Genomic DNA, 8863 nt, shown 5'->3' on the forward strand with positions numbered 1-8863 from the left:
TAACAAAAGTTAATCTCAATACTTTGTTATATACCCTTTGTTGGCAATGACAGAGGTCAAACGTTTTCTGTAAGTTTTCACAAGGTTTTCACACACTGTTGCTGGTATTTTGGCCCATTCCTCCATGCAGATCTCCTCTAGAGCAGTGATGTTTTGGGGCTGTCGCTGGGCAACACGGACTTTCAACTCCCTCCAAAGATTTTCTATGGGGTTGAGATCTGGAGACAGGCTAGGCCACTCCAGGACCTTGAAATGCTTCTTACGAAGCCACTCCTTCGTTGCCCGGGCGGTGTGTTTGGGATCATTGTCATGCTGAAAGACCCAGCCACGTTTCATCTTCAATGCCCTTGCTGATGGAAGGAGGTTGTCACTCAAAATCTCACGATACATGGCCCCATTCATTCTTTCCTTTACACGGATCAGTCGTCCTGGTCCCTTTGCAGAAAAACAGCCCCAAAGCATGATGTTTCCCCCCCCATGTTTCACAGTAGGTATAGTGTTCTTTGGATGCAACTCAGCATTCTTTCTCCTCCAAAGACGTCTAGTTGAGTTTTTACCAAAAAGTTATATTTTGGTTTCATCTGACCACATGACATTCTGCCAATCCTCTTTTGGATCATCTAAATGCTCTCTAGCAAACTTCAGACGGGCCTGGACATGTACTGGCTTAAGCAGGGGGACACGTCTGGCACTGCAGGATTTGAGTCCCTGGCGGCGTAGTGTGTTACTGATGGTAGCCTTTGTTACTTTGGTCCCAGCTCTCTGCAGGTCATTGGGTCCCCCCGTGTGGTTCTGGGATCTTTGCTCACCGTTCTTGTGATCATTTTGACCCCACGGGGGGAGATCTTGCGTGGAGCCCCAGATCGAGGGAGATTATCAGTGGTCTTGTATGTCTTCCATTTTCTAATAATTGCTCCCACAGTTGATTTCTTCACACCAAGCTGCTTACCTATTGCAGATTCAGTCTTCCCAGCCTGGTGCAGGTCTACAATGTTGTTTCTGGTGTCCTTTGACAGCTCTTTGGTCTTGGCCATAGTGGAGTTTGGAGTGTGACTGTTTGAGGTTGTGGACAGGTGTCTTTTATACTGATAACGAGTTCAAACAGGTGCCATTAATACAGTTAACAAGTGGAGGACAGAGGAGGCTCTTAAAGAAGAAGTTACAGGTCTGTGAGAGCCAGAAATCTTGTTTGTGACCAAATACTTATTTTACCGAGGAATTTACCAATTAATTCATTAAAAATCCTACAATGTGATTTCCCGGATTCTTTCCCCCCATTCTGTCTCTCATAGTTGAAGTGTATAGGATGAAAATTACAGGCCTCTCTCATCTTTTTAAGTGGGATAACTTGCACAATTGATGGCTGACTAAATACTTTTTTGCCCCACTGTATGTGTGAGTGTTGAGGTGCGCAAGGTGAAGCAACTGAAATAACTGATAGCATACTCAACAGAGCGGGTGCCTGCAGGAAAAAGCAGAGAGGGAAGACAGAGAGGAGCAGAGAGGTTTTAAGTAGCTGCAGGGCACCAGACCCAGGTCACGGTGCCCTGCAGCTACTGCAATCAAGGCGGCTGGATGCAGCACAGCCACACCCTCTCCAGATTAACCCACAGGGGCATCACAACTTATATACTTTTACTTGAGTAACTTGAACAGATGGAAATGTGGAGTTTTCCAAGGCCTTCCTAACCTTTCTACTTCAGGTCAGTAGAGTGATGTCAATCCACCTTTTCCCATTTATATTCCGTCTTTGATAAATCAACTCTGAATATAGATATGTCTATCTGGATGCCTTCCATGACTCTACCCCTCTCTGTTCTCCAAAAACAATAAATAAAATATGACTACCCTTGAACTTTTAAACCAGGAATAATCAGCCAACATGATTAAGACCCAGATCCTTAAATGCTAATTCAGATAATTTAGAAATGTCAAGAATTGTAAGCATAAGTTTAAAATTAAACATTATTATAATTATTAGTCTTTTCAACCCAGATTTTAAAGAGGTAGTTAGTAAATTATAATGTTAAATTAGCCAAAATGTCATTCTTGAACATCTTATGCAGTAATTTGAAACTCTTAATGTTCCCTTTTATAAGTCTCACAAAATAAGTCTATTTGGTCAGTTCATAAAATGTTCAATTTGGAAGCTTAAAAGTATTCAAACAACATAGCTTATGTCAACATTTCAGAAAAAACTACATAGAGTACAAAAAGTACCCAGTATAGTATGTGGAAAATATCGTAAAGAAACGACATAGTAAAAAAAAGAAGGAAAATATATAGAAATATTTCAAAACTAGTTAAAAGTATACTCTTAACAATAATAAATAATAAAAGTGTAAAATACGACACATTTTGCAGGGTGTTATTTTTGCCTGTTTCCAGCTTGTATGCTAATAATAACTAAATGTCCTGGACAATCAGTGTACATGAAAGAGAGAGAGTAACACCGCTATCCTGAGTTTCACCCTTCTGTTATCCTTTTCTTCTTCTACGTCTGTCCACTTCTATGCAATAAAACGGAGAAAGAGATAACCCATACTCATTAGAAGACAATTTCCCTGTCTTTCCCTTGGAGATATGACCCATTATATAAGCAATAAAAAACTAACATTATGGTGCTTGTCATCTGTATTCGCAAGAGTATTTCAGCCAGAGAGTGATTTTAGGTAGTGTTACCGCAACTTTTGCTGTTCCTGTTTTTTATGAGGCTCTGAGGGAGTTAAGGGATCCTGTCGAACGTGAAAACAAAGAAGAGTGTGCAAAGAGGCAGAGCGCTGGTGATGATGCATCATCTGAGATGGGCCTGCCTTAACATGCCCTGTATACATGAGCCATTTCCTCTCCTTATAGAGATTAATGGCCCCCCCCACATCCATTAACCCTATGGACGAGCCTGAACTACAGCGTCCCACAAATCATCAAGTCTTTCAATGCACCTAAAGGCAACAAATCCTCATTCTTTGGATAATGCAATGGCATCAACTCAGTGAGTTGTGACCCTTAAATCATCGGGGCTGCCTAGATGGGACACCCTCATCTTGGTGCTTACTCTGAAGGGTTATCTAATACAGGTGAGGATTTTTTACTTTGCCAGTGTCGTGGCCTAAACATACCACTTACGTTATATCAGAAAACCTCACGTACATTTATTGAGGTATGCCTTAATTCCTTATTAATTTCTTGATTGTTACTTAACTATTACTTACCCCAAACAAAGATGTACAAATGTATTGAGACATTTTTATCGTTTAGTTCATCTTTATTTTTAGACTCAAATTCTGTTAATAAAAACATAAGAATAAAATCGTTTGGCACTTATAATAAATATAATAAAACCAAGCCTTTTGTCATAAAGGATATTCAGTATGGTTAGGGCCTGCTCTGTTAGGGTGACAAACCTTACCTTTTGTAAACTTAAATAATTTAAATTCACTGTGATGTCGAAATCAAATATATCAAGTGCAAACACAACACCTTAGAAGCAGCCTGAAAAGTTGCAGGCTTACCTGAAGAGATGACTTAGACAAAAGCTTCAGTGCCACAGTTTGCTAAGCTAACAGAGGCCCTTTCCAAATATCCGCTGTCAGACTTGATACCCTGGACAAGAAGGTGGACTCAAAATCACATGAGGTGCATACAACAAGTGATTCTCTTGCTACTGGCTTGTAAGACCAACTTTTCAAAACTTTTATCAGTAAGTATTAGCTGACTTAACTGGCCAAGAGGAATCAACTCATGAATATGTTGACAGAGCACCCTCAACTTCAGTAACAATTTAACAAACACAAACAGAATACAAAGCTGGTAGACCATAAAAATAAGGGATGAAAATAACTGTTAATGCTGTCTCTCTCCAATTGGCGGGCAAGCTTTCTAAAGACAGTAAACAACCCCTTCATCTGGGCTTAAGTTAAGCAGTAGGTTTAAGATAACCCAACTTTTGATTGATTTCCCTTGGGAAATGAGGTCATAACTGTGAGTAGACTATTCAGCGAGGGAAATGAAATGCAATATAAGGACTGAATCAGGCATAATGGAATATCAAATTGGGCAAAGCCAAACATTTGGGGTAAGCATGGATGAATGTTTATGTCTTTCTCTCAAGAATGATCAATAACAAACATCGTTAACAGTGAAAAGTAATACTGTTTGGCTCCTATAGAGGATTACTGGGGCTACATTTCAGATGGTGTAAACAGGTTTGTGCTTTAGTACCTAGGCACTAAGGCACAGCTAGAGTGCTTCTCATTGATGAAATGCTATGCTATCATATTAGGTCTGACATTACTTGGAGTTCAGGCTCCCCAGTGCAGCTGTGACAATAAATTGCAATAGTTACTTCTGGAAATTGTATGAATGTCAGAGCACAGCATACAGTTAAAGTCAAATCCTGATGAAAGCTATGGTTTATGTAACCAATGTAAGTTGTGTAAAAGTTGCTGTTTTAGCAGCCAGTGTGGCAAAACAGCCTATAAGTATGAAACACATTAAATGTTCAGTGTGTGATATAATGAATCATCAGGGGTAGAGGAGGATGTTCATTGAGCATCACAGTGGACCGGAGGGACTTGATTAGTTTAGATTCATGCTTCTATACATCTGTCAGCCTGAAGATGCCCTGCTCTGTTGTATGTTAGCCGTGCAACGTGGGTCTCCATGGTGACATACATGACGTAAAAAAAAAAAGAACAACCATCAAGAAGGGCCAGCCAGAGTTCATTCAGATCTAATGTTGCTTAATAATCTTGCTCCCTGAGGCGGTTGTGTGAACTCAGCCTAAGAAGTGAACAATGGGAAAGATAAGTCTTCAAAGGGGGGCGAGAGAAAAATCATATTACTATATCTTTTTTTGCTAGTCAAATACCTTTTTTATAATCTCTAGGTATCAAATATTCTAAATACATCTGTACTCTTTAACAATATATATAATGGCAACGTTGTGTGAATGTGCGTGGATGTGCGTTGATGTGCGTGGATGTGCATGTGAATTTGTGTGGATGTGCGTGGATGTGTGTGGATGTGAATGTGTGTGGATGTGTGTGAATGTGTGTGGATGCGAATGTGTGTGGATGTGTGTGAATGTGTGTGGATGTGGATGTGTGTGAATGTGTGTGAATGTGTGTGAATGTGCGTGGATGTGAATGTGTGTGGATGTGTGTGAATGTGTGTGGATGCGAATGTGTGTGGATGTGTGTGAATGTGTGTGGATGTGAATGTGTGTGGATGTGTGTGAATGTGTGTGGATGTGAATGTGTGTGAATGTGTGTGAATGTGTGTGGATGTGAATGTGTGTGGATGTGTGTGGATGTGAATGTGTGTGGATGTGTGTGGATGTGTGTGAGTGTGTGTGGATGTGAATGTGTGTGAATGTGTGTGGATGTGAATGTGTTTGGATTTGTGTGGATGTGTGTGAGTGTGTGTGGATGTGAATGTGTGTGAATGTGTGTGGATGTGTGTGAATGTGTGTGGATGTGTGTGGATGTGTGTGGATGTGAATGTGTGTGGATGTGTGTGGATGTGAATGTGTGTGGATGTGGATGTGTGTGGATGTGTGTGGATGTGAATGTGTGTGGATGTGTGTGGATGTGTGTGGATGTGAATGTGTGTGGATGTGGATGTGTGTGGATGTGTGTGGATGTGAATGTGTGTGGATGTGGATGTGTGTGGATGTGTGTGGATGTGGATGTGTGTGGATGTGTGTGGATGTGGATGTGTGTGGATGTGGATGTGTGTGTGGATGTGTGTGGATGTGAATGTGTGTGGATGTGGATGTGTGTGGATGTGTGTGGATGTGAATGTGTGTGGATGTGGATGTGTGTGGATGTGTGTGGATGTGAATGTGTGTGGATGTGTGTGGATGTGTGTGAATGTGTGTGGATGTGAATGTGTGTGAATGTGTGTGGATGTGTGTGAATGTGTGTGGATGTGAATGTGTGTGGATGTGTGTGGATGTGTGTGAATGTGTGTGGATGTGAATGTGTGTGGATGTGAATGTGTGTGAATGTGTGTGGATGTGTGTGAATGTGTGTGGATGTGAATGTGTGTGGATGTGTGTGGATGTGTGTGAATGTGTGTGGATGTGAATGTGTGTGGATGTGAATGTGTGTGGATGTGAATGTGTGTGAATGTGTGTGGATGGGAATGTGTGTGAATGTGTGTGGATGTGAATGTGTGTGGATGTGTGTGGATGTGTGTGGATGTGAGTGGATTTGTGTGATTGCAAATGTGTGTGGATGTGTGTGGATGTGTGTGGATGTGTGTGAATGTGAATGTGTGTGAATGTGAATGTGTGTGAATGTGAATGTGTGTGGATGTGTGTGGATGTGTGTTGATGTGCGTGAATGTGTGTGAATGTGTGTGGATGTGTGTGAATGTGAATGTGTGTGGATGTGTGTGGATGTGTGTGAATGTGAATGTGTGTGGATGTGTGTGGATGTGTGTGAATGTGAATGTGTGTGGATGTGTGTGGATGTGTGTGAATGTGAATGTGTGTGGATGTGTGTGAACGTTAGTATCCCTGAGCAGGTGGCAGCTTGTACAGTATGTCATCCCTGTCTCTCTGAATGTGTATGAATGCTAATTGTATGTGTAAATGCGCATTGAATGGTCATAAAGACCGGGAATAAATGCAGTCCATATACCATTACTTACGGTAATGTACAGACAGTATGTGACCATACATTATACTAATGCAGCCAGGCTAGCAGTCTTTGAGGCCATATTCAGGCGCGGCTGTGTTTTGATCTTAATGCTTAAGTCAGCAGGCTATTATCCTAAAAAAGGTAATTACTCTTTCAGAAATATACCCAAAAACCAACCATTACTTGTAAGTGAGTTTGCAGAAAAACAACCCCAAAACTTCCTTATAATAGGCAGACTTTGCAACTGTGGCTGGGGACACTGCAGTGCCATATGTCCATTTAGAGAACCACAGACACTTAAACAGTTTGGTGGAAAGCTATGAAACCCCTCTCTGACCATCTGCCACGGGGCTTTCCTCTGTTCTCTGCAGTCTGGACAGAAACAGGGGCAGACTGTAGTGACCCAGTGTTAAAAAATGAAACCCAGACGCCTTCCAACTGGGCTGTACTTCCCCACCTGGTTATAGGAGGTCGGGGTGGGGGATGTAGCCAAAGGAAGTTGTACAACTTCAACTGTCACTGCTGATATTTGCAGTCAGACAACCTGCCTGAATCCCAAATGTCATGCTGCACAAACACACTCAAGCATACAGACATACACTTAACTCTGTACACAGACATGCAAATATGCAAAAAAAAACAATAGCCACTGAACCAATTGGCAATTTGCATACATTGTGTGAAGGAAATGTGAAAGGTGGTGCTGTTCCAGTGATTATGATTAATAGAAAAACTGTCACCGTGCAACAGCTATGGCTGAGTGCCTGCACATAAGATTATGTTGCACTCTATGAAGCTTTGTCACACGACTTGGTGGATTTACGACGCAGCACATGCACACAAGCCTCTCCACATGTAATTTGCATTTAATATGTTTGACAGCTCTCGTGCTATACAGAATTTGAGTTGGCTTTACAAACATACAGGCTGGTCGTCCATGATGCTGCTTGACATAAATTACCAGAGGGTATTATAATGGTTAGTGGGTAGAAACTGTAAATAAGCTATTTTTCATATAAATTGTCAGGAAAAAAGCCTATAAAGCTACTTGAAAATACATTACCTCTTGTCTTAAATAATACACTGCTTGATTTTCCTCCTGTTCAAATCCAGTCAGCTACAGAGGTATTTAACAGCTCATTCCTGACTTAAAAACCATGTACAGTAAGCCGCAGTGCAAAAGCCAGATCCAGTATTTACCTCTCAGCCAGGCTGCAGGGTGGTCAGGGGGCCGGGGATTCATACTGAGCACAGAGCAATCCTACTGAGACCCAAAGCTGTAATTACACATGAACAGATGGCCATGCTGGAGGACTCTCCTCCCTCAACCCTCTTCTCCCAGACCTGTTACCTGCAGTGCTCAGAGCTCTCCCTGCGTTGTTTCACATCGATTATTGTCCACAGTAAATGGGGGGTTGGCAGGATGGCTTTGCAGTTAAAAAAATATGGCTGTGTTACAAGAGAGCCACCATCAATGAAACAGCCAAACCACCACGGCCTCTGTGGCTAACCATCTTAGGGCAGTATATAAAACAATGTGAATCCTGGAGCTGTATACACTGTTATTGCTACTTTGCACAAACTGCAGAAAAGTCTTGAATACCCTAAGAGAGGAAGTCCCCGAACCTGAGTGTTTGACAGGATTTGATGAGGAACCGTTTGGTTAAATGTTTAATTTCTCTCAAGATTTAAATGAACACATTCACTAACTGCAGAAATAGGAAGAATAGTATGCAGTAGAGTGTGGTTGTTATTTATTTAAATAGTTCTGTGGACTCCCATGAGATAAAGATAGCGAGGGAGAGATGCTTGCTGTGCCGGCCATATCCTTTGTTCTCTCTTTGAAATCGTGGGGGTGATTTACAAGTGAGGAATACAAATGTAGCCTTTGTTGTGTTTTGCTAGTGGTCCAGTGCAGAGAGAAGAAAACATATAATCCAGTCCAACTCCTATTTCTCATGTATAGAAACAGAAAGAAAATGAGCCGAAAAGAGGACCTCTTTAAGAATGTATGACTATATTTTCATGCAAAGTACTTCGAGTCGCCTCACAAATGATTCAGGGGCCACAGAGCTGTCGAGCAAATATGAAATTGAAGATATTTACTGTTTCTGTTCCCCAATTGAGCTGTTTCCAAGGGCCCCACAACAAGACAGCTCCAGGCTTTAAAATGTAATGATTTGTCAAATCAAAGTGATATACTTGCCATTGAGCGA

This window comes from Notothenia rossii (genome assembly GCF_949606895.1).
Source record: "Notothenia rossii genome assembly, chromosome: 2".
NCBI classification, from domain to species: domain Eukaryota; kingdom Metazoa; phylum Chordata; class Actinopteri; order Perciformes; family Nototheniidae; genus Notothenia; species Notothenia rossii.